This window comes from Stenella coeruleoalba, assembly GCF_951394435.1.
Source record: "Stenella coeruleoalba genome assembly, chromosome: 3".
Taxonomy (NCBI): Eukaryota; Metazoa; Chordata; class Mammalia; order Artiodactyla; family Delphinidae; genus Stenella; species Stenella coeruleoalba.
This window is the reverse complement of record NC_137148.1, coordinates 53,706,301-53,732,625: the sequence shown is the minus strand read 5'-3', so window position 1 is coordinate 53,732,625 and position 26,325 is coordinate 53,706,301. Positions and strand designations below refer to the sequence as shown.

Genomic DNA, 26,325 nt, shown 5'->3' with positions numbered 1-26,325 from the left:
TGCTTTTTTATGCAAATTAAGCACCATCTCCATCCACCTGGCAAATTATTGAGCCAGCAGAAAGCTTAGGTCAGGGGCTCTATGGGTGTCCTTGCTACTTCCTCCCAATTCCTCTCTACTTTTCCACCTCAATTGTTTCAGTGTGCTCCCGGTCAGAAAATCCCACTAGTATCATTCACATTAATGACCTTCTTGACACCCTTGTGTTGTTATTCTGGTGGGGTGAGACTGTGTTGACCTAAACATAAGTGTGACAGAACTAACTGGCTTTATGGATGCTGTACTCACTGTCCTCTTCTTGGAGTAGAGCCCTGAGGGAATGAATGTGCGTAGAGGGCTGGCTGTGTGGAGTTGAAAGGAGGTAGAGAAAGGTCTCTGGAAGCCACAGGAGAAGACCAGGCAGAGAGAGGTGGGCAGTAGGAACGGCTCTGGCAGTTTAGCCAAAGGTCTTCCTTATCACTGAGGTCATTTGCATTTCACCTTGATTTCTTACAAGAGAGAATGTAAGCACCAGAGATAGGACTGAATCAGAGCTTTCAGAAGCTCTGATGTGCAGAAAAAGGCTTGCAGGTGTGCTGAAATGCCTAGATTAGTGATTCTCTGCAGCCCTTGGAGTAGTCCACTTGCCTGGGAGAACTGGTCCCCAGGCCTGTCCCCTCCAAGAGCTGAAAACCTAAATCAGAGGATTTAAATTCCTTTCAATTTAACCAATATAGAAATATTGATAGAGAAAAACATCAACTTTTTTTCACATGTTCCATGATGGGAAAAAAATCAGGAATGACAGGATTAGTGACTGTCCACAGCATCCTCTACTTTCACTGCTTCCTCTCTCCCCGCTCCAGTTTAATCGCCACACACATCCAGGTGGAGCCCTGCCTTGGTTCAACTCCTTCCAAAATTGCCCATTGTTCTTAGCCACATTAAAGGATTTATCCTAAGAAGGCCCTTCATGATCTGCCTCTATGTATATTGTAAGCCACGTATCTCACTGTTTCCCACCTCATTCTCTGCTCTGACCAAGCTGTTTTCAGTTCCACCAAGTCATGTAGACTCTTAATTCCAGGTTTTTACACGATACTTCCTCTGTCTGGAACACCACTGTCCACTTACACACACACACACACACACCTGGGCAACTCCTACTTGTTCATGTGGGAAGAAATCATATCTGCTTTGTTCACCATTGGTCCCCAGTGCCTAGTACACTGTTTCACACATAGTAGTACCTATTGGATGGGTGGATGGATGAATGCATGAGTTTCTTTCATACTGCAGAATCAAGAGTTTCCTTGCTTTTAACTTTTTTGTTTTAGTTTGCTTTGTTTGCTTTTAATTCTGTATCTGCACTGGAAATAAGGTAACTGTCTCCTCATTGAATCTCCTCAAAAGGGTTCCACCATTTCTTGACACATTATATACATAAACTTTCACAAAATCAGGGCTCTGTTAGCAAAGAAGAAGACTGGGAAATAAATATTGGGTAAGAAACTACTCATGTTTTCTGTAGTGTTCAGGAGAGGAAATAAAGAAGAGGGAGGAAGTAATGAAGAAAGGACTGAAATTCAACAATACTGTGTCCCTCTTATGCCCTGGACATAGTGCTAAGAATTAGGGATAGGATGGTTTACCAGACATAAGTTCTCTCCTCAGAGATCTTAGCCTCTGGATGGGAATCCATACACTGAAGTAATTTCATTCTGAAGAAGGTATTAAGAAGAGAAGCATAGCTGCCATGGGCAAGTTTAGTGAGACCATTTAATCTAATCTAGTGGCAAAGTTAATGCCTCCTTGAGGAAGGGACACCTTAGCTGAGATTTGAAAGATGACTAGGGGTTGAACAAGCAAAGTATGAAGAAAAGGAGTGTTCTAGGCTGTATGCCAAAGGTCTGGCTTCCAGAGATAGAACGATGGGCTCAAAAAGCTGACAGGATATCAGAGTGATGGGAGCATAGACAGTGAGGGGTGTGTTCTGACGTGAGTGTAGAGAAACAGATGGTTCATGCCACCCGGAACCTTGTGGACCATGTTACAGATTTGAAACTTTACCCCAAGAGCAAGTGAAAAAAAATGCTTTAAGCTGAGGAATGACAGGATTGGATTTGTATTTTATAAGATCACCTTGCACACAGTGTGAAGAATGTTCAAGATGGACAAGTGGGAATGTAGGACTCCACACAGAAGGTCCCTATGAAACATTTGATGAGGGTGCCTAAACCAAAGGGGCAGCAGTGGGAGTGAAGAATGGTAGGTAGACTGAAGACAGACTTAGTAAGCAGAAGCAACAGGGCTTGAGGATTTAACTAGTGAGGGCAGGAGGAGTGAAAGAAGTGAAAAGGAAGACTTTGAGGCTTCTTACTAGAAAAACTAGGTGAAACATGCTACCAGTTCCTAAAATGGGGAAATATAGGGAGTGTGGCAGGTGTAGGGACTGAGTAATGAGTTCAGTACTGCATACTTGGGCTTGAGGTGAATCAGAAATATCCACATTGAAGAGTCACAATATTTGCCAGAACGGTGGTTCTCAAAATGTGGTTGCAGAGCCAGCAGTTTCAGCGTCACCTGGGACCCTGTTAGAAATACACTCTTTGACATAAATCACAGCAAGATCCTTTTTGACCCACCTCCTAGAGAAATGGAAATAAAAACAAAAATAAACAAATGGGACCTAATGAAACTTCAAAGCTTTGGCACAGCAAAGGAAACCATAAACAAGACCAACAGACAACCCTCAGAATGGGAGAAAATATTTGCAAACAAAGCAACTGACAGAGGATTAATCTCCAAAATATACAAGCAGCTCATGCAGCTCAATATCAAAGAAACAAACAACCCAAACCAAAAATGGGCAGAAGACCTACACAGACATTTCTCCAAAGAAGATATACAGATCGCCAACACACACATGAAAGGATGCTCAACATCACTAATCATTAGAGAAATGCAAATCAAAACTACAATGAGGTATCACCTCACACTGGTCAGAGTGGCCATTGTCAAAAAATCTACAAACAATAAATGCTGGAGAGGGTGTGGAGAAAAGGGAACCCTCTTGCACTGTTGGTGGGAATGTAAATTGATATAGCCACTATGGAGAACAGTATGGAAGTTCCTTAAAAAACTAACAATAGGGCTACCATATGATCCAGCAATCTCACTACTGGGCGTATACCCTGAGAAAGCCATAATTCAAAAAGAGTCACGTACCACAATGTTTATTGCAGCTCTATTTACAATAGCCAGGACATGGAAGCAACCTAGGTGTCCATTGAAAGATGAATGGATAAAGAAGATGTGGCACATATATACGATGGAATATTACTCAGCCATAAAAAGAAACGAAATTGAGTTATTTGTAGTGAGGTGGATGGATCTAGAGTCTGTCATACAGAGTGAAGTAAGTCAGAAAGAGAAAAACTAATACAATATGCTAACACATATATATGGAATCTAAAAAAAAAAAATGCCTCTGATGAACCTAGGAGCAGGACAGGAATAAAGACACAGACGTAGAGAATGGACTTGAGGACAAGGGGAGGGGGAAGGGTAAGCTGGGACAAAGTGAGAGAGTGGCATGGACATATATACACTACCAAATGTAAAATAGCTAGCTAGTGGGAAGCAGCTGCATAGCACAGGGAGATCAGCTCAGTACTTTGTGACCACCTAGAGGGGTGGGATAGGGAGGATGGGAGGGAGACACAAGAGGGAGGGCATATGGGGATATATGTATACGTATAGCTGATTCACTTTGTTATACAGCAGAAACTAACACAACATTGTAAAGCAATTATACTCCAATAAAGATGTTAGATTAAAAAAATAATAATACACATTTTCAGCCCTCTGCCCAGATCTATTAAAGCAGAACCTCTGGGGCCCCTGATCTAGAGCTCATTGATTTTTCTACTTAAAATTCACTATTTATCAAGAACTGCTTTTTATGAATATTAGGATGCAGTGACATGTCATGGATATAATAACACTTGGAACCCAGAAATGCGGATTCAAGTCACAAGGCCCACCTTTAACACGGCTTCCAGTTGATTCTGATGAACTCGCAAATTTGAGACCCACTGGACTATAGCCAATCTATGATGAATAGGAATAAAAAAGGGTTGGAAGAAAGGAAAGAAAGTAGGACAAAGAATATGCAAGATCTGCACGGCTCTGGGTGGGAAATTATTCTACTTTCTCCTACTTTGTCGACCAAAATGGAATGATTTATCACCTCTCATTGGTCTGTTTTGTATTTCAAAGATGGCTCTTCCTTTCAACAGGTCTCCCTTCTTTCAATTTCTCTTGAGCCAATTTCAGATGGCTGCTAGAGACATCTTAAAATACAGCCCCAGAACGGTCCTCAGGTTAAAAAGCTTCAGAGGCCACAGGGGCCTACTTAACAAATCCCAAGCTCCTTAGCTGGCAGTAAGGCTGTCTGTACTCTAGACCTGATGTGACAGCTCACCCACCTGCCTTTACCCCCTACTTACACCCCATGCTCAAGCCTAACTGAGCTGGCCATCAATCCCAGAACATGCTTGGCACTTGCCCACTCTTATGATGTGCCTCTTGCTCTTTCTCCTCCATCCATATACTCTATCTTCAACTACTGATTTCCTACACTGAGCCCAGAAGTCTTCAGTGATACTCTCAAGCAGTAATACACTGGGGCTGGTCTATACATTCGTCTTCCCAACTCCTCATTTAGTGACTTCATGCCTGTAGTTTGAAATCAAAGATGGAGGTAGTATTTACACCACAGAAATGGGCAACCATTACAAATCAGGTTCCCCCCGTCCCACCTGCAGATACCCAGTTGTTAAATATTTACTAGTACACCACTGCCAAGAAGGAATGAGCCTGTCCCCCAATAGCAAAGACAGACAAACTATGGGACAAATTTGGACTGCTGCATGTTTTTGTATATAAAGTACTATCAGCACATATATAAGATATTACTGGCACACAGTCACACCCATTTGTTGATGTGCTGTCTACAGCTTCTTCAACACTACAGTGACAGAGTAGAGTAGCTGCAACAGAGATCCTACAGCCTGCAAAGCCTAAAATACTACCTGGACCTTTCTAAAAATGTTTGCCAACCCCTACTCTTTAACACAATATTGTATATTCACTACCTATCACATACTGCTTTCATGAATACTAGGATGCAGTGAGATGTCCTGGAAATAACACTTGGAATTTAGAAGATGTGGTTCAAGATTCTACTTGCTAGCTATGAGTCTTGGTCAATTTACTTAACCTTGCTGAATTTGAATTTTCTCATCTAAAAAAGAATGGCCTACCTGAGAGTAATGTTCTGAAATCAAACATCTGTGAAAACGCCTTGTATATTATAAAGCACCCATGAAAATACAAGATAATACAATTGCAACTTATGTGCAGATTTTCTTTCCCCACTAGACTCTCCCAGGGCAACTTCCACACCTCCTCCATGTTTGCCTCCATCACAAGTAGCATCTTGCATGCAGGGGGTGTTCATTACATTGCTGTGGAATGGAGGATGAATGGTGGGGATTCTCTTTTTCAAGCCCTAAGAACTAATTAGTTTCCTAGCAACGACAGCAAGATTAGCCTAAACAAAAACACTGTGAGGTGATCCCACTGCCTTCTTGCTTCCCTGATTGCCACATTCTCTATTTTACCATTGCTGCTGCAATTCTTCCTATCTGAACCTCCTTCCTTATGGGAATCACCTGCGCCCATTAAATGCAGGTGTCAACTGAACTGTGTGTGCTGATAAAAGTAGGCAAACTGTTTTTTGAACAGCCAACTCCTTGGGATATAAACATGAGACAACTTTTTTTCCCAGAACAACTGCCCACAAGATTGGCTTTGTTGAATCTTTTTCCCCATTGGTGGTGGTTCCTTTAAGGATATCTTTCCCAGGTTTTATAATTTTCGTATCATTTTCAGTATTAACCTCGTGTCAGTCTCCTTTGAATCTTTTACTTTGTTCATTAATAATTTTATACAGCTAGAGCAATACTGGCATATAGTAGGTAATCAATAAAGATTTGTGGAATGAATGAATGGCTTTCAGTATTTAATATTGAGTCCTCTGCATTTTAAAACTAAAGTGTCAAACTCAATGCAGGTGCATTCTCCCTCTCTGCTGCACTGGCCAGGACTGTCTGGGGGAAGGGGAGCAGGTATGCTGTTCCCACACTTCCTCTTGCTCTTTCCAGCTCTTTCCCTTAGGTGTAGGAGCCAGGAGAAGAAATGGGGGAGGCGATTTTCCCTGGGGGACTGCTATAGTAAGGCTGAAGTCTCCTCCTAGGTTGACTGCTGCGGTGTCTCTCACCAGCACCAGTGTGCTCACATGGCAGTGGTTCACTTTCTGCCTGTCTGCTAAGCCAAACCTACGTGTTCCTCAGGGGAAACAGCTAGGGTCTCCTCGGTGCATGGTTTCTGATGAGAAGATTCAGTTGTGACTTAACCTTTCTCCTCAACCCCTCCTTCAGCTCTCACCTTGTTGGTCCACCACCCACAGGCGATCTCTTCCTGCCACTTAGGCTGCTCTCCTTGGTAGGACACCTGCTGCTAAACTGTCGTTTGGTGGTCCACTTGATCTGAAAACTATTCACACGTTCTTGCCACGCTAAGCGGTAGGAGTTCAGGCTGCATGGCCTTTACCTCTTCTCATGGCCCCATAGTCACTCTCCAGTTCTTCCTCTACTTCTGCTGGTTACACAGTTACCTATCAGGGTAATGAAATGGCAGCACCTCCAGTTTGACTGGTGAGTCTCTGGAGCCTTTCCTGAGTTGGTTTCAGGGGAGCCGAAGCCCCACCTTGCTCCTACAATGCAAAAATAAACGAGAGCTTCTCTCCAAGAACACTATGCTTCCTACAAGTGACCAGGCTCTCTCCACCAGTACTCTTGCTATAATGATCAGGTGGGAAGAAGGATGGGTGATTGGATCAATGGAGCTGATTCTGGGGCCCCCTTTTATGCTGAGAGGACAGCTCTACATACTGGCAGCTCTCTTGACTTTGCAAACTGGAGTCTTGATAATTTGGGTATCCACTTTTGGCCTTGGCCACAATTCTGGGACCTTTTCAGCTCTTCAAGATGTAAAAGCTAAAGTAATTATTGATGATAGAGGGGAAGGTGGTTGGATCCAGGGTTAGGAGATCCCATGACAAACAGCCATCTTCACCTTCATAAAAGTGGCCTCTACTGCAACAACACGAAATAAGAAGATTCTGTCTCTAAAGTTCTAAGGTCATCTCAGACTGTGCTTCCAACCTAGTCTACTGTTGGCCGTAAAGGCCTAAACTTACTGTACCAGGGAGCTGCAATCCAGGAAGACTGTGGAAGGAGCAATGAATAGGGAGCAGACAAAAGTGAAGCAATGCCAACTAATGTCCAAGATTACTGTGATGGATTTGGAGGAGCAAAGCAATGGATTTCTTGGAAAAAGACTAGATGGCATCTGAATCATGAATCCTAGTAACCCTGTGTCTTAGTAAAATGACGTCAAGTAATCATTTGAAACTTCTGATGAGAACTACATGAAATTCTTTAAATTTAAGAAATTGTCATTTTTTTCATTGTCTTTCTTATTTTCCAATTAAAGACATCTTGAACAATGTGTAATAGCTGTTTTCTGATAGAATATTTCTTTCTCACAAAAAGCCTCTGCCACAGAAATCAGTGAATAATCTGTAAGTGCTCTCAAGTGATAAAAGGGATGGAAACGGAAAAGTAATTGTGTCTTGCACCTGCCTCCTGATACTCATTAGCAGCTTATGGTACTCTGAAATCCTCTTTGAGGATGTTAAAAACAATCACAGGATTTTCTCCCTCATCCTGTGTTTTATGATTCCAGCACTTAAGTGGCCCCAACACAGAGGAAGGTTTTAGATACCTAGCCTGTTTTCAGACACAGAATAGATCTCCACGTGCCCTTAATGCTGAATTCTCACCACTTCTCAAAGGCACCTGTTTTTGCTTCGTGGAGCCATACCAACTTGAAACTAACAAATAAGTAACACACGAGGCAAAGAGAAGTCTGAAAACTGATTGTACTTTTAAAGTAACTCCACAAGCAGAAATCTTGAATCGGTAGCTTCTGCAGTGGTGTAATTTATTTAGAAGAAACACTTCATTTCCTTACATAGAAATGCCAAACAAATTGAGAGGTTTAGGTGCACAAATAGGAGAATCTTTCTCCTTTCCGTATCTCACTCAACTGATGTTCCTCAAATACTGCACTATGGACACCACCCCCGACTAGGCATCCATGCCTCCTCTTGCCTAGTACTGTTTTGATAGGGCTTCTGCAGGGTGCCTCATCCAATTTATGCCCCACAGTCATCCTGCAAAGTCTTCACAGCTCCATTTTCACCAAAGAGGAATCTCACTTCTCCACTTACTGCCTCCATGCCCTTTTTGTTATAGCTGTTTGTGAATAACTGTCTCTAGAAGAGGAAATGGTAATCATCACTACCCTTCATAAGCATCTACTATGTAGTGCTGTGCTACATTATTGATATTTTTTCACACCAGTCCAGAAAAGAAGTGTATTTATAGCCCATTTGATAGTGGGAGCTGAGGCTCAGAGAGATTGTGACTAGCCAAAGATCTCCTCTCTTTCTGTAAGAGGTTTTGTCTCAACAAAAATGCCAAAAAGGCCATAACTTGGGCCCACATATCTGAGGGATGAGACTAGATTATTTATTTCAAGAATTCAAGTAAATCTGATCAATTTATCGGAAGTTAGTTTGAAACCCCAATGTCCCAGGTGCTGAGAGGGATAAAGAGCAAGTACATGACGTCATCCTCCTGCCCTCAGGAATATATCAATACATTTCACCTACTAGCCAAGATTAGCCTGGGACAAACAGAGTCAGATACAATAGGTACAAGACACTATATTCAGGAAGTGAAAAGTTGTGCTGCAGATAAAACGTGTTAAGGCGGCCAGAGCAATGGCCTCAATTTCAGGAAGAGGGAACTGAGATGGGTCTGCAAAACGCCTTGTTATTTCAACAAAGGGGGAAGAGGGCAAAAGAATTTTCAGACCAAAAGTCAACTGGTTGCTGCTTAATCAAATGCTGGCCTGGGCTTCCCTGGTGGTGGAGTGGTTGAGAGTCCGCCTGCCGATGCAGGGGACACGGGTTCGTGCCCTGGTCCAGGAGGATCCTGCATGCCGCGGAGCGGCTGGGCCGGTGAGCCATGGCCGCTGGGCCTGCGCATCCGGAGCCTGTGCTCCGCAACGGGAGAGGCCGCAGCGGTGAGAGGCCCGCGTACCGCAAAAAAAAACCCAAAAACAAATGCTGGCCTTCGCCCCCGCACCCCTCCCCCCCCCCCCCCCCCCCGCACCGCCCCGACACTCTCCAATTCTGCTCAAAGGAGTAAACATTACCTTGCTTTCACGTAGTGCCCGGACTACGGGGTCCTTTCCTACAGAGTGTGAACTTGAGGAGCTGACCCAGGCTGCTTTAGCCAGCGTCCAAACCCAAAAAGCCAGCTGCGACTGCAGACTCCCTTGGGCCGCTGCTAATTGAGCTCAGCTCTAATTAATTGACTAGATATTTGGTGTTAAGTTGCTATCAGAACTACCTGGCACGAACTTTACTGACAAGTTTTATTCGCCTTTCTCGGTCAAAACAGAAAATAGGCAGATATCAGGCTACTTAACTATTCACAGCCCCTGTACAACCTAGCATCGGTCATCTATCCATCAGGAAAAGGGAGCCACACTTTTTTCTCTGGGAACCACACTTGTCACCATCTCCACACACAAGAAGGCTCCTTTGAAACAGCTGTTTTTGTATGATGCTTTCAAAAGCTCAGATACAGTACATTTGTTAACTATTCTAGCATTTTTGAGACTTATACATTTCATTAAAGTTCTGCCTTTTTTGCCTTTATTTATTTATTTAGAAATTACGGTATTATTAAAAAATGTTTATCTTTCTCCCTAGTATATAGTGGGTACCAAATAACCATTAATCACTCTTCTTCCTCCTGTCTCTTTCTCTTTCTCTCATGATTTGCAGATGAAGAAACAAGCTCATAGAGATGAAGAATCTTACCAAAGTCCCAGTTCTGAATGTACTGGTCCTAGGACTTAGAGCTGTGGGAAGCCTAATTTGCTTCCTCTATTAGGAATACCCTCTATTCCTAATTTGCTGAGAGGTGTTTGTTTGTTGGTTTACCAAGAATGGGTGTTGGATTTTGTCAAATGGTTTTTCTGCATCTACTGACATGATCATATAATTTTTTTCTTTAGCCTATTAATGTGATAGATTACATTAAATGCTTTTTGGACGTTTAACAGCCTTGCATATCTGGAATAAATTCCACTTGGTCATGGTGCTTAATTATTTTTATACATTGTTTTGTTTTGCTAATATTTTATTGAGAATTTTGGCATTTATGTTCATGATATCTGTTTGATATCAGATTAATGCTGGTCTCATAGAATGAGTTAGGAACTATTCTCTTTGCTTCTATTTTCTGGGAGATATTGTAGAGAACTGGCATAATTTCTTCCTTAAAATTTTTGATTCTAGTGAACCCATCTGATCTGGCTACTTTCTGTATTGGAAAGTTATTAATTATTGATTCAACTTCTTTCATAGATATAGGCGTACTCAAAGACTAAGGTCTTTCCATAGGTTGAACAATAAAGGTGAAGGCTAAAAATGTTCATCCTGACTGTGAATTTGGGAAATGGGAGAACCACCAGGTGGATGTACGGATTCAGTGGGCTTACTATAAGACAGACCTAGGTAAAGATTGGACGTATCATCTCCCAATTGCCTCTGCCTCATTGCAGTTACTGGGTCTACTGGACTACCTCCAATTACCACTGTGTATGTTCATGAAATAGAAGAGATAGTTTTATATTATAAACTCATAATGCTATCATGACTGAAGGTTTAGAGGTCCCAATGCTTTGGTCTTTATAATATATCCTTTGATCCATCAGAGATTAGCAGTTACCACATACATATATTTGATTAGGGTGAATTTTTTTTTTTACTTATCTCCCCTACTAAATTATTGGTTCCTTGACACTGTTCTATGTGCTGTTTGATGTTCCTACAAAGCCTAAATACTAATAATTAGTCAATAAGTACTTACTAGAAGAACCATACCCTTTATAGGTTTTCTATATTTATGACTCTATATATGACTCACAATAGTTTTACAACAGTAGTAAGTGAAAGTTATTTTAAAATACATGTATGGGATCTGACACTCCATAACTGTAAGATATTAGCCCCCAAATTTGGATATCATGTGATTTGCCCATGCACCATTCAAAACATAGTGCTCCCAATGCAAAGTACTGGCTCAGCCTGTCATCACATGTTGGCTCCAATCTCTTACCAGAGCCCATTTTTCAGCAAAGGGCAGGAGATATGGCCATCAACTGCACCCAAATTGTATGGTTTATAATCTCCATGCCCTGACAGGAGCTGACCCATGCTCACTCTCAAGTTGGAGAAATCCTGATGATGTTTCTGGTTTACCAGTTTCAGATAGATGCACTAAGGCAGGTAATTTAACCTCACAAGCCTCAAGGCTCTGAGAGCAGAGGGGTGGATTCATGTCAAAATATGGATTCATGTCAAAATATGGATTCATGTCAAAATATGGAAGCTCCTTCTGAACCACTAATTGGAGTATGAAGAAGAGGCCTTTCTAGAAGTAGTGACAATCCTGAGATGACTAAAAAACAGGTATCCATCATCTCCAGTAATACATGAAAAAAAAAAGAAGATAATTGTATCCTTTTCTCTTAACAAAAATCAAATAGCTTGAAAATGAAAAGTCAGCACCTTTGGGATACTGTATTATTCTACCTTCACATATTAAAACATTCATGTTTTCACAAATGGCTTTTAATGAAGGAATTAAAATACTTTCCTTCCTTTTTTATATTTTTAGGCAACAAAGTCACTGGTTCACTGACAATCCAAGGCAGTTGCTTCTTCATACACTTAGCCATTGCAGTAGTTATAGCTTTTTGACAGCAGAATCAGGGTGAGATAAGTTGACTTCAACATTTTTGTTAAAAATAAAAAGCCCCACAAACCTGGCCCATCATCTCCAACTGGCAAGAATATAAATAGCTGATGCACTTTACTATGTATAAAGCCAAACAAAGGCCAAAAAGATGTTGTCTAAAGGTGATTAGAATGTGTGTGTTTATGGGATCAAGACATGACCACCCTCTGGCTTAGGGTCCATCTGATTTGGTCTGTTTATAAACAGAATTCCAAACTGAATGAACCTACTTCCTGTTAGTCTCTCTCAATCTCATATTTTTTCCTCTACAGTATAAATTTGATGTCTTGCACTATTTGGAAGGAGAAAATGCTGTTTGTCATTTATCAAAATCTAAACAGCTGCAATCAAACGATGTTCATGCAATTTTAATAGTAGGTAAATAAATGTGAGCAATGACTGTATTACAGAAACGTGGATCTAAGGTTCTGATTCAACGAATTTTACTTCCAATCCAGTTTCACAAGGTTTCAGATTTTCTTAAGCTCTCTTAAGGTTCTCCAACTTTTCTAGATTAGTATGGACAGCATATTCTGTAGAAATAGTCTCCTAACTCACTAAGCCTCACTAAGCTAAGCCTGTTTAGACTGAAGATATTTTTTTCTCTTGAAAATTCAAAACGATTTACTTTAAGAGCAAGTGTGAGTGATTTGAAAATATGCTGGCTTGAAAACCATGGAGCAATAAAAGGCATCATTATGCTTTCCAGATCAGGTGTAAAATGGACAGGAAAAACATATGCATTTCTCTATAATTCCATCCATGTGACTCATCCACAGTAACTGTGTACCTAAGACTTGCTTCACTCTTCAGCCAGCCATTTCAATGTACTTGTACTTTGGATCAAACTTTGGGTTATTTCAGAGTTTTATAGAATCAAGGTGATTAAGGCTATCAGTCCGCAGCATTTATTATGAACCCACTGTATGCCATTTCTAATTTACATCCTTTAAAAAGGAAAGATGGTGTGCCTTTGGACACTTGCAGGGGCTTTGCAGTAAATCAATACATGGTGGGACAGCTTGAATTAAATAATGGTCTTTCAGAACCAAGCCAACATTTAATTCTATTGAAAGGCTAACTTGAAAATTAAAGTTCTGTTTTTCTGTTGAAGCATACGTAAATATAAAACATAATTTGGAGAGACCCCTATGATAACACAAAATGTGCTCTGGCTAAATAAATTCTTTTCCCTCAGCTAAGAGTATGTTAATCAAAGGATTTTCTAAAGTTGACTAAGACAGCTATATAATAACAAGTGGGTCATTATTAACTTCTTATTAATTTCCTAGAACACTCCCCATAGCAGCTGGTCTAAACCTTCTTTAGTTTTCTCAAGAGGCATAGATGCTATGCCTCTATTCTCAGAAGATAAGAAGGGAGTAAAACTTTCTCTTTTAGCTTATTAGTTGTTAGACCATGAGAAATTGTATCAAGATATGATAGAGAGAATGGTCTACCACCTAGAGAGAGTGAACTTCAAGCTAGATGCAGTAACTGCATGAGATTTGGGGGGGTCATCACCCCTGGGAGGGGTTTACTGCATTCCATGCAAAACATAGGTATGGGAGTACTTCTCTTTACAGTCATGTGAACTAACAGGCTTACCTTTCTGCCTTAAATAACTAGAACACTGAACAAGCTTTCCAACATCGGACAACAGGCCTCACAGGACTATGATGCCTAGGAGGAAGGAAACAAAGAAAGTGTGCTCTAGGAGTACCCCACATCACAATTTTAAGAAAATTTCCAGACTGCAAAACATGGAGGAAGAACCCAATCAGAGCCAGGTTTTCCTGTGTTGAGGAAACAGAGTTTGGAATTCAGTAGGTGTCTAGAATATGCAAGGCAAAGTACCAGAGAGGAAAGAGGTGCACAGAGGAAAAAAGAGCCTCAGAGACCTACAGAGGGTAAAGTTCAAGTCTGTGCCTGAATACTGACTTGTGCGTGCATGTGAGGAAACTAAGGGGAAGTCACCAGAAAGAAGTAGATGAAATAATCCCCAAAGCTGACACAAAGCTGAGACCAGTTTATTTTTCCAACACTCAGAGACTAAGGACCTTCTAACACACAGGACATTGAGCAGTGTCCTAACATAGGTATTACCTCAGAAGTGAAGGATAATCAGTCTTAGAGTAAAGTCTGTTCTGGACCCACCCTAACAAAGCTCGAAACCAAGAATCAAACTGATTCCAAGTAACTTAATTTCATCTCAGAACACGGTGCCTAAATATTTAACAAAACACAAAAATTTTAAAAAGAGAGAAAGATAAAATATAGTACCTCACAATGTAAAATTACAGCTATTATAAATATATTTCACATGTCAGTGAAGGCAGAAGAAAGTGTGAGCATGATGAAAAGAGAAATGTTAGAAATAAAAAAGACCCAAATCAAACTTCTAGAGGTGGAAGATACACTATCTGAGATAAAAATTCACTGACTGGGATTAACAAGAGATTAGATTTTCCAGAAGAAATATCACTAAATGTGAAGACAGAACAATAGAAACTACCAAAATATAATACAGAGAGGAAAAAAGTTAACAAACATCAATGAGCTGTGGGGTGACATCAAGTGACCTCCCCAGAAAGAGAGGAGAAGGGTGGAGGGGCAGAAAAAGTATTTGAAAATATAATGGTTGCTAATTTTCCAAATGTACTATAATCTGTACACCACAGATCCAAGAAAAGCAACAAATTCCAAGCAGAAGAAACATTAAGAAAAGCACACCTAGGCATATCATAATCAATTGCTGAAAAACTAATGAAAAGGAAAAAATTCTTAAAAGCAACCAAAGGAAAATAAGAAACACTATGGAAGAACAAAAATAAGAATAAAAGCAGACTTCTAATCAGAAACAGTGCAGACCAGAAGATAGTGGAGCAACACCCTTAGAAAGAAGAAGTCTCACAAACTAAAAGCCTTTTGTCTTGAGCCTTCCTTTCTGTCTTAAGAAAGCATGAGGATGTGATGTCTACAACAAAAACTGCCAACCTGACACCACGAGGCAATAGCTTGGGGACCAGAAAAAAAAACTAAAAAAACAGAAAATCACTCCGAGGATGGCAGAGTAGAAAGATAGGGCTTGGTCTGATCCATTTTTGAGTTGCCAAATCAATCTTGAAACCCCTTCACTCTGGGTTATATATTAACTAATTAAGAAACATATTTATGTTTTAAGCCACAGGTCATCAAGTTCCTATTACGTGCAGCCAAATGAAGACTATGGTCTTGGGGCTTTCTTCTCCACTAGGAAGATAAAGGTCATTTAGCATAAGTTCCCTCATGCAGCCTCCTCTCAGTCTCTGTCATGATGTTCTAGTACATAGCTTTGCCGCTAGTCTTAGAGGGAAAATACCTCCTTTTGTTTTAAAAAACTAAGGCAAAGGTGTCCATTTGGGCTCTGTGTCTCTCTTTTCTTTCATTTCCTCCAGGAACTTGTGTCTTCTAGTATTTCCAACAACTGTCTTTCCATTGTTTTTATTACTGTTTCCTCTCTTCTTAATTCAGTTGACTCCTCATTGGGTAGAATTAATCATTTTCTCTTTGGCACCTGAAATTAGTGGTCAGTGCTTGTTGTTCTATATCTCCCCCCCACCACCATCAACTTGTTCCTCACCCTGTGATATTCTATTTCTTCCCCTTATTCTAATTCCTCATAAAACCTCCCAATATTTACTTGCCATATTTGATTTTTTTCCTCCATGTTCATTCTCCTTGACTCCTACAATATGCAACTTTTCACCCAAAACTTTTCAACATTGACTTTCATGACATATGTTATTCTGAATCCTCCCCATGTCTTTAACTGCTTTCCACTGTTGTCAAGAACATAACATTCTCCTGTTCTCTGGCTATGGCTATGACCCAACATTGCATTCCTGGTATTCTAGCTCTTTCTCCTTTCCTGTAAAAAACTGATCCCTCATGGTTTTAATCATTATACAAATGCAGGTAATTTCCAGAGCTATATCTCCAGCCCCTAATCTCTCATAAATTTTCAGTGTCTTATCTCCAATTGCATTCTAGACAATCATTAGTCTAGCCAACATATCTAGAATCCACTCATCCTTAGCTCCAATCCAGGTCCCCTTCATTATTTTGCTACACCTATTGATGGTACTACTATTGTACCAGTCACCAAATTTGAAATTTTAAATTCACTTTCAATTATTCCTTTTCTATCCTTTATTTAAAAGCATTCATAAATTATGATCAAATCTTTTTGTGGACATTATCACCCTACTTTAGATCTTTTTCATCTTCCAGTTATAAAAATTCAGTAGCTTTAGCTCTCCAACCTTCAAATCCCTCACCCGCCAATGAATATACAACTATACTCCACTAGAAGCATATTGCTAAAGCATTCTTGTCAACAGATTACATTTAAAATGGCTTCTAATTCCTGCTGGATTTCTGAATCCAAAAGCAGCTTTCAAGGAGTTGAAACCTGGCACAACAGGAAGCTCTTCGAACCCCATTTAGAGCAGAGGCCTAAGATTGTAAAGTGTTTCATGTACAACACCTTCAGAGAAGCAAGAGATAGCAGCAATTAATTACAGTCTAGTGTGACTAGACTGTTAGTCATGAGTAACAAAGGTGAAACTTGATTTTCTGAACTTTATGTAGTTATTAAAAAAAAGGGTTTCTTGATTTCTGGCAAGTATGTTATCAACAGACTTGATCTTAGTAGTAAACATTCAAGTAACCTTCCTTCCTAGGCAGAACCATAACTGCTAAATCAAGCTCTATATATTTGAACCAAATTGATGTTTCAAAGCCCACGTTCAGGTACAACTTACCTTTCACCACTTTCAGTTCTGTGTTTTAATCCCCTATTTCTTCCTAATGTACAATAATATGTGTAAAATCTAATTTTTCTTCATTTTTCCCTTCAGTTTCCATGATATGATCTCCACAGACCATATAAGCTGTTAAAAATTAGTAAAGAACACTTTTAATTGTGCACATATAAAAAGATTTGGGCTTAATTAACAAAATACTAACCAAAGTCCTTTAGTCCAGTTGCATCAGGTACACTCTAAAATGATGAGAAGTATGCTAATATGTCTAACATGAACATGTATGCAAAGCATGTCTTTTTCCACTTTGGACTGAGGTTTCAGCCTTTGACTAGACCAGATCAAAGAGACATGCTCCCTATGTTCCACGGTCAAGGATGGAAAGGATTGTTCCAAGATTCTCTAAGTCTGTCATCAAGACAATGTTCATGGGCTCTGATCCTGGGGTTCATCCTGATTTTATTAACTTTGTTCATATTTTCCAAACCATTCTTTTGCATTTTATAAATAGTAACAATTTTATACTAGTAACAATTTAATTTCTAGGGCTGTTTCTAAGATTAGAAGTTATTAATAGTTTGTAGAGGATGGTAACAGATTTATTTCAAGGATAGGCAATTTAGAATAATAGGAACAATGGATTAGAAGTTTAGAGTCCGGGGTCTTCTTCAGAGCTCTGTAAGTAATCAACACTCTGATGTAGAACAATGTTTTTTCAGTATGCACAGAATTACTTGTAATAGGTGATAAAATGCAGCTTATGGGACTCCATTTCTAAAGGTTTTTTTTGTTAGTAGCTCTAGATTGGGGACCAGAGATTTGCATATTAAGCAAGTTCCCCAGGAATTGAGACAAGTATTCTTCTAACTACACAGTGAGAATCACTGCCTTAGGCAAGTCAACTCCTCTGGGCTTCAGTTTCCACATCTGTAAAATGACAGAGCTGGATTAGATGACAGTTGGGGATATTGTCAGCTCTTAACATTTTATGACTCAATTAAAGTGTTTCCTATTTCTAGGAATACAATCTTGATCAATTCAACATAGGTGGAATTCAAGTGACTGGACCTCTCTTCTTTCATTAGTGTACTGCCTAAAGGAATATTTTTTTTCTCTTTCTATACCTACTGTTATCTTTTTTGTATCCATATTACCTCAAAGGTAGCCTTTCATGACTAATCCCAACAGCTGCCCAACATAGAACTTGACAACAGGAAAAGGCAATAGAGACTATCAAATACTGGTACCATCCCCCCAACAAAATCCCAAATAGATGGTCATCCAGCCTGTGCTTATTTACTTCCATTACTGGGAACTCATTATCTTGAAACATGGAAATATCTTCCTTCTCTTAAATGAAAACCTTTCTCATTAGAGGTTCTATCCATATGTCCTGGCTCTGATCTATGGTTCTATATAGAATAAGTATAATTCCTCACCCCATGTGACAACTATTTGAATATTAGTCTTTTTTCCATACTCAGTTTCAACTCTTTTTACACACAGTTTATGTTTAGTTGCCCTTCAGTGGATCCCTCCTAAGGTATGTGCCCAGCTGTTGTCTGGGTAAGACCATGTAAAACTAAGGGACACATTTGAAACTCATATCACAGAAAAAAGGGAATATCTCCCTAATATATTGTTCGAGATTAGTTATACTCTTACGCAGATCCATATAGTTATCCGCTTCCCTCCTGGAAGCCCTAGAAAAAGCTCATATTACTCCTAAGGTCATATGAGTTTTCACCATCTCTGCAGACCAAAGGGCTCAGTGCAGCTGTTGCTTCAGGTTTCTCTTGCTGCTCATAGAATTCCCACCACAGCCTTACCCCCGCCCATATCCACAGCTCTTCCTTCCTTCCCAGGGGTTTCCCTCTTGAGACAATTGAGACTGCTGAACCTAATCAGTGGCTTTTTTGCCCCCCAAGAGGAAATAAATGTTGACTGATAAATTTTTCTTCTTCCCTCCATCACCACAATGACCATCCCCACCAGATAGCCAAAAATGAAGAAATATTATCTTCAGGAGGACAACAAGAAAGATTAGAGCCGCTGTTTTAACATAAACAATGGGAGACAGAAGGCAATGGAACGGCAGTTTTAGGGTGTTAAAAGGGGAAAAAACCCCGTCATACAGGAAGTATATATCTAGCAAAAATATTCTTTAACTAATGGCTAAAGAAAGACATTTTCAGATAAGAAAAAATGAGAATAATTGTTGCCAACAGAACCATACTACAAGAAATACTAAATGAATGTCTTCAGGGTAAAAGGAAATTATCCCAGATGGAAGCATGGAGTTGCAGAAAGAGACAAACAGAACTAGAAAGAGTAAATGCAAAGGTAAGTATGAAATAAAAAGTTTTACTTTGTAAAAAAGAGTGTTTAAAGCAAAAATAATAATGATTTGTGGAATTTATAGTATATATAAAATTAAACTATATGAGAACAATAGCAAAAAGAGCAGGTGGGGCTGAAAGCTTCTCACATTATTTGTGAAGTGGTAAAATCTTAATTCAAGATTTTATTAAATTAAGGACACATACTTATATATATAGCATAAACACTAAAATGAAATACAAAGCTGTGTTAAAAAGCCAACAAAACATATAAAATAGAATAATAAACACACTTGAATAATCCAAAAGAAGGCATGAAAGAAGTAACAATGCAATCAAACAAGATGAGGAAAATAGAAAACAGTAGCCTTAAATCCAAACATACCCAGTAATTACATTAAATATCAAACAAACAAGCTTAAATACTCTAATTAAGAGATGGAGGTTATAGGAATGGATACATATTTTTTAAATCCGTGATTTGGTATGTGCCATAAAAAGGACACATTCTCATACAAGGATACAGATAGAAGGAAAGTAAAAGGATGGAAAAAGTTACAGCACAAAGGCATGAATACTAAAGAGGGATATTTTACAATGATAACAGGATCTCAGGAAGATGTGACAAGCCTAAATGTATATGCAGCAAATACCATAGCTTAACATATGATGCAAAACTGACAGATCTAAAAGGAAAAATAGACTAATCCACAATCACAATTGGAGATTTTCACACACCTCCCTCAATCAGAGATAAAGAAAGCTATTTAAAATAGCAATATATAATAATTTGAAAATCTATTAACCAACTTGACATAATTAATATTCATATAACACAACAGCTAGCAAATGGAGAATACACATACCTTTCAAATATACATAAAATAATAACAGTGTAAACTGTATATGTGTCCTTTAGATAATTCTTGTACATTTCAAATGATTGACTCATTCAGAATGTTTCCTAACCACAATGAAAATTAACTGGAACTGAGTAACAAAAAGTTAACTAGAAAGTCCTCAACATTTGGAGATTAACAACATAATTTTAAAAAGCCCATGAGTCACAGAAGAAATCACAATGAGAATTAGAAAATACTAGGAAGTAAAAATAATGATAATACATAAGACTATACATTAAAAGGGTGAATTCTACTGTACGTAAATTATATCTCAATAAACCTGACTTAAATTTTTTAAAAATGATGAAAATACAACATATCAAATATTGTGAGATGATGCTAAAGCAGTACTTAAAGGAAAAATGTACTGGCTTTAAATGCTCATATTAGAAAAGAATAAAGGCTTATTTGCAGAGATGTGGATGGACCTAGAGATTGTCATACAGTAAGTCAGAAAGAGAAAAACAAATATCATATAATATTGCTTATATGTGGAATCTAGAAAAATGGTACAGATGACCTATTGGCAAAGCAGAAATAGAGTCACAGATGTAGAGAACAAACTTATGGTTACCAAGGGGGGGAAAGAGGGGTGGGACGAATCGAGAGATTGGGATTGACACATATACACTACTATATATAAACTAGATAATGAATGAGAATCTACTGTTTAGCACAGGGAACCCTCCTCAGTGATCTGCGGTGACCTAAATGGGAAGGAAATCTAAAGAAGCATGGATATATATATACGTATAACTGATTCACTTTGCTGTACAGAAGAAACTAACACAACATTGTAAAGCAACTATACTCCAATAAAATTGGCTTGGCCATCTGCAAGCCAATTAAAAAAAAAGAAAAGAACAAAGTCTTAAAAATAATGATCTAAGTGATCACCTCAACTGTAATAAAAGAAAAAAGTATTATCAAATAAAGAAGGAAAGAAATTGTGGTGAACCCAGAGGCATGCCACTCAGATCCTCCATCAATATTAATGAAGACAGATTGACCCAGCTATCAGCAGATAGACTCTGGCTGTCAACTCCTTCAGGATTTGCCTCAGTTGCAGAGAACCTCCTCACCCAAGGGCATGCCCTTCTTGGGCAGCCAGATCCAGTGACTGATTGCAGTGGAAGTATATAACATTCAGACATTTCTGACCAAGGCAGGACACCGCTGAAAGCCTAAATATGCCTCAAGATCTCCATAGGGTTGTCTGACATTTTCCAGACGCCATCACGGTTAGATTTCTCCCTCTGACCAATGAGGTTTCACTCTCCTCCCTTCCATGGGAGCTAATCTCTAATAAATACCCTGCATGCAAAAATCCATCACAGAGTTTTCCCTCAGAGACAGACTTTCAACAGAATAATCAAAATGAAAGCAGAAATCAGTGAAAAAGAAAATAGGCCAAAAAAAAAAAAAAGAGAAAAATCAGCAAAACTAAAAATTGGTTCTTTGAAAGATCAAAAACATTAATAAACACCTAGCAAGACTCATTAAGAAAAAAAGAGCAAAACAAAATAAACACTCAGCAAAAACTGTTTGATATTGGTACAGTCAAGATACACGCTTCCAACACCACAAGAATCACTCGTGTTGCCCTTTTATAGCCACAAACACCTCCCTCTCCCCACCCTCACCCCAATTCCTAATCCCTGGAAATCACTAGTCTCCATTCTATGATTTTATCTTTTAAAGAATATTATATACATAAAATCATATGGTATAATTGGTATTGGATTTTTTTTCTCTCAACATAATTCCCTGGAGATTCTTCCACATTGTATGTATGTCAATGATTCATTCCTTTTTATTGCTGAGTCATATTCCATGGTATAGGAAGTACTAGTTTGTTTAACCATTTACCTACTGAAGGACATCTGGACTGTTTCTAGATTTTAGCTATCAGGAATATACCTACTATGAACATTCATGTACAGATTTTTAAAAACACAGATCTTACTTTTTCTGGGATAAATGGTTGAGTACAATTGCAAGGTTATATAGTAGTTGCATGGTACTATGGACTGATTTGTGTCTTTCCAAAATTCATATGTTGAAGCCCTAACCCCCAGTACCTCAGAATGTGACTGTATTTGGAAACAGGGAATTTAAGGAGGTAATTAAGGTAAAATGAGGTCACACGGATGGGCCTTAATCCATTATGACTGATGTCCTTATAAGAGGAGATTAGTATACAGACAACACAGAGACTGAAGAGCGATCATCTGAGGACACATCAAGAAGGTGGCCATCTGCAAGCCAAGGAGACAGGCCTCAAAAGAAGGGCTGCTAACACCTTGATCTTGGATTTCGAATCTCCAGAACTACTAGAAAATAAATTTCTGTTTATTTCTAAGCCACTTAGTCTGTGGTATTTTGTTATGGCAGCCCAAACAAACTAATAAATGTGGCCAGTTTTATAAGAAACTGCCAGTTTTCCAAAGCCGCTGTACCACTCCCACCAGCAATGTATGAGTGAGTGATCAGATTCTCTGAACCCCTTCCAGCATTTGGTGTTGTCTTTACTTTTTATTATAGCCATTCTGACAGATGTGGTGATATCTCATTGCTGTTTTAATTTGCATTTCTTAAATAAGTAATTATGTTAAACCTATTTTCATGCACTTATTTTTCATCTGTATATCCTCTTCATAAAATATCTCTTTATGTGTAAGCCCATTTTCTAATTAGATTTTTTTGTTTGTTTTTCACTGTTAAGCATTGAGAGTTCTTTACATATTCTAGACACTGGTCCTTTGTCAGAGATGTGATCTGCAAATATTGTTTCCTTGTTTGTCACTTATCTTCTCATTCTCTTAACAGAATCTTCTGCAGAGTAAATTTTTTAAAATTTTGATGAGCTCCAATTTATCCATTTTTCCTTTTATAGATCATGCTTTTGGTGTCAAGTTTATGAACTCTTCATGCAACCCCAGATCCCAAAGACTTTTCTCCCATTTTTTTCTACAAGCTTTATAGTTTTATTTTCCTTTTAACCATATGAACCATTTTGAGTTAATTTTTGTACAAAGTATGAGGTTCAGATCAAGATTCATTTATTGAAAAGGCAAGCCTTCCTCTATTGAATTCTATTATCCGATTCTGAATGGAGTATGTGACCCAAAAAGTCTAAGAATAATTGTTTTACATAAAAGAGCCTCCGTAAAAATTCCTAGACTTTATTAAGGCAAAGCAAACACACTGTGAGTCTCTGTTTTATGTTCTTGCCTCCAAACAATGTACATGAGCCCTCTTTTATCCTCCTTAGCTGAAGAGATAAAAGAACAAATGAGCATGCTCTGAGATCCAAAGTTTTATTTGGTGATACTTATAGGTTCATGACACTTATTCTGCTCTAATTCATTATTATGTTTGTGAGGGATCAATGCTTATTCTGTCTGAATTCCTGTATTAAACCTCTGGCCTATCTAAACCCAAAGAACCAGCCCAGTGATTTAAGACCAGGCTGCCTCTTTGGAATTCAGTCTCTTGTCCACTGAACCATCAGACTCTCTCAAACTGAATTTCAGTCTCCCCTGGCCACTCTGCACTTGGTTCATCCACACCGTTTTGTAAAGTTATGAGTACTTCCATGGTTGGTCTTTCTTTCCCCTGGAAATGGTACCATTAAGTCACTTGGCAGAGGGAAGGAAAGTGAGCTGAATTTTTGATCACAGACTACGGCCTGGGAGAATCGTTAGTTCTGTAGACCAAATACTTCTCTTTCTGGGCACATGAACTGTGCTACTCTACACTACTCTTTGAAGTTTAGAAAACCATGTGACTTGCTGTGAACAATAAAATATAAGCTAAAGTAATATGTTCTGTTTCATTGAAGTTTTAAGAACTCACGTGCTTCACCATTGCCTCCTTGTATGGATTAGCAATGTTCAGATGGTAGACTCCATCAGTCTGCAGAACTAAGTGAAAAACAATATGAAACAGAGCCCTAGCAACCCAAATGGACATGTAGCATGAATAAGAAATAAACACTGCTGTTTTAAGCCACTCAATTTTTTTTTGATTTTTGTTTTTTATCACTGAATAATTGCATCCATCCTTATGGATATAGTCCCAGTGGCTTTACATGTATTTATTTAGTTGTGAAAATTCATTAAATGAAAATCAAAATTTGAATTAATCTTGATATCCCTGTAAATCTATATATAGAAATAAATTTGCTAATTGAAAAAAACTTACAGTCACACCATGTTCCTGAATTAGAGTTTTGAAAACACAGTTTCTACATGTAGATTAGTAACAGCATTCCACGGGCTAAGACACAAGCAGACTAAAATTTATTACTGGCACTGAGTCAATACTTAATATTTTTTGAATAACTATAATCCACAAGAGGGAGATAAGCAATTAAACAGCAAAATGCTGAGCAGAAATAGCTAAGTAAATATTTCAACTGTTTGACAGTAGCTTAACAACAAATAATTTAACAAAATTTTGTATCCTCTGAGCAAAGTGCTAGATAGATTTAAAACAAAGTAAAAACAAAAAAGAAGCCCTTTGCACTTTAGTTTGTGGGTGAGACAGATACTAAAAAGATACGACACCCGGTTCTATGGGAGCACAAAGAAGGGGTAACGTTATGGTATCCAAGTTTATACATCATGGCACAAATCCATTTTCAGCTTATACCCACAATGGAAAATTATGTTCTTGATTAACCAGAGCAAAATTTAATCCAGAATGCATGAAGGCAGAACCCAGGAGAACCCAGCCAGAGAACACAGTGTACTCAGAGTACAGAGCCAGAGAAGTGTAGGGTGCCCCAGCAGAGACAAGTCACTCCTCACTGAAAAACAGAGACAGGCAGTTCAGGAGCTCACTGAGAGCAGCAAAATCTCCCCAGCAATGGAACTGATGGTGCCTAAACCTGCTTAAAGTAAACTTTGAGAGCTGTATAGGTCCTGTGTGAACCTCACACAATTTTCTCCCTTGAGGTCCTCAGGGCACTCAGACTGGGAATATAATTGAGATCACTTATTTTAAGACGCACCAGACTGGGGTTTTTCAGCAATTCTTTAGTGAGGATGGAATGTATATTCATAGCAGTCCTTGCTCTGTGTGTGTGTGTCCGTGTGTATATGTATGTATGTGTGTATGTATGTGTGTGTGTGTATATATATATATTTGTAAATTGCAAATTATCCTGAATAGTTGTGCTTAAATTTATAGTCAGGTCTAGAGTTTTCATTAGATTGTGGGTTTATTTATCATCAACTAATCCTACTTCCATCTTCATAAAATTCTGGATTGAAGAACCATTCTAGGAAATGTAGAGGAGGTTTGGGTTGAACTGCCCTGCATATTACCCAGAGTGGTCAAAATGCGTTACACAGCATCCTATACAAAGTAGTATCTTGACAAGGCTGTGTCCACATACTACACTTAAGGGAAAATGATGCAATTGGGAGATTAAGTTAAAAAAAACAAGGAGAAAGGATTTGGGGGTAAAAATCTATAAAAATAAAGCCATAATATTCCTCATCCTCGCCATATCATATGCCAAATCATGATTTTCTTTCTGTTTTTCAAAACATGAACTTTAAGCGGTCTGTGTGCTCTGACCCAGAAATCCCACTTCTAGAATCTAACCCTATGAAATGATTTAAGACATGCATGGAGATTTATAAGCAAAACATCTTAAAAATTGCAGAATGAATAATATTGAGGTGATATTAATATTTTAAATGATTATAATTAATAAGAAATTAAATTATATTTTTCTAAATTGGAAAGAAAAGAACACTATATAAATCTGAGTAGTGACTCTACGTGAAGAAACGCAAAATTATGATCAGCTTGGCTCAAATGCCAAGGAAACTTCTGACCTCTGGCTAGTTCTTAGAATGCACAGTGTTGAAACTATTTTAATCTTGGACCTCAAAGTGCAAGCCTGGATTCCCTTAGAGTTCACCTCTTACCTTCTTCCTCCTTCTAAAAATGAACACTTCTCAAGCTGAAAATTTCAGAAGTTGAGTCATTTTCATGTTTTCTTCTCTGTGCCTGTTTCAAAGAATGGGACACAAAATGTACTTTGTGAAGTCAGACTTTGAACCAGAACTTAATTATCATGCTGGCAATGAATCTTAGTGGGTGATTTCCCTATCATTAACCAAATCATCAATTAACTATTTTATTAAGTCAAGAGTATGTGCTTAACACTATACTGGGCTACAAGGATACAGAAACTGTGTATGTAAGAGCT

At 38.6% G+C, this 26,325-nt stretch overlaps 1 protein-coding gene across 3 annotated transcripts in view; it reads right to left on the bottom strand.

Moving 5' to 3' along the window:
* Positions 1–26,325, bottom strand: part of PIK3R1 (phosphoinositide-3-kinase regulatory subunit 1) — a 959,753-nt gene that overhangs the window by 580,532 nt on the left and 352,896 nt on the right. For all 3 annotated transcript variants that reach the window (XM_079916424.1, XM_079916400.1, XM_079916404.1), the window contains one exon: positions 26,042–26,123. The gene's annotated coding sequence lies outside the window, so the exon portion shown is untranslated. The remainder of the gene's footprint in view (positions 1–26,041; positions 26,124–26,325) is intronic.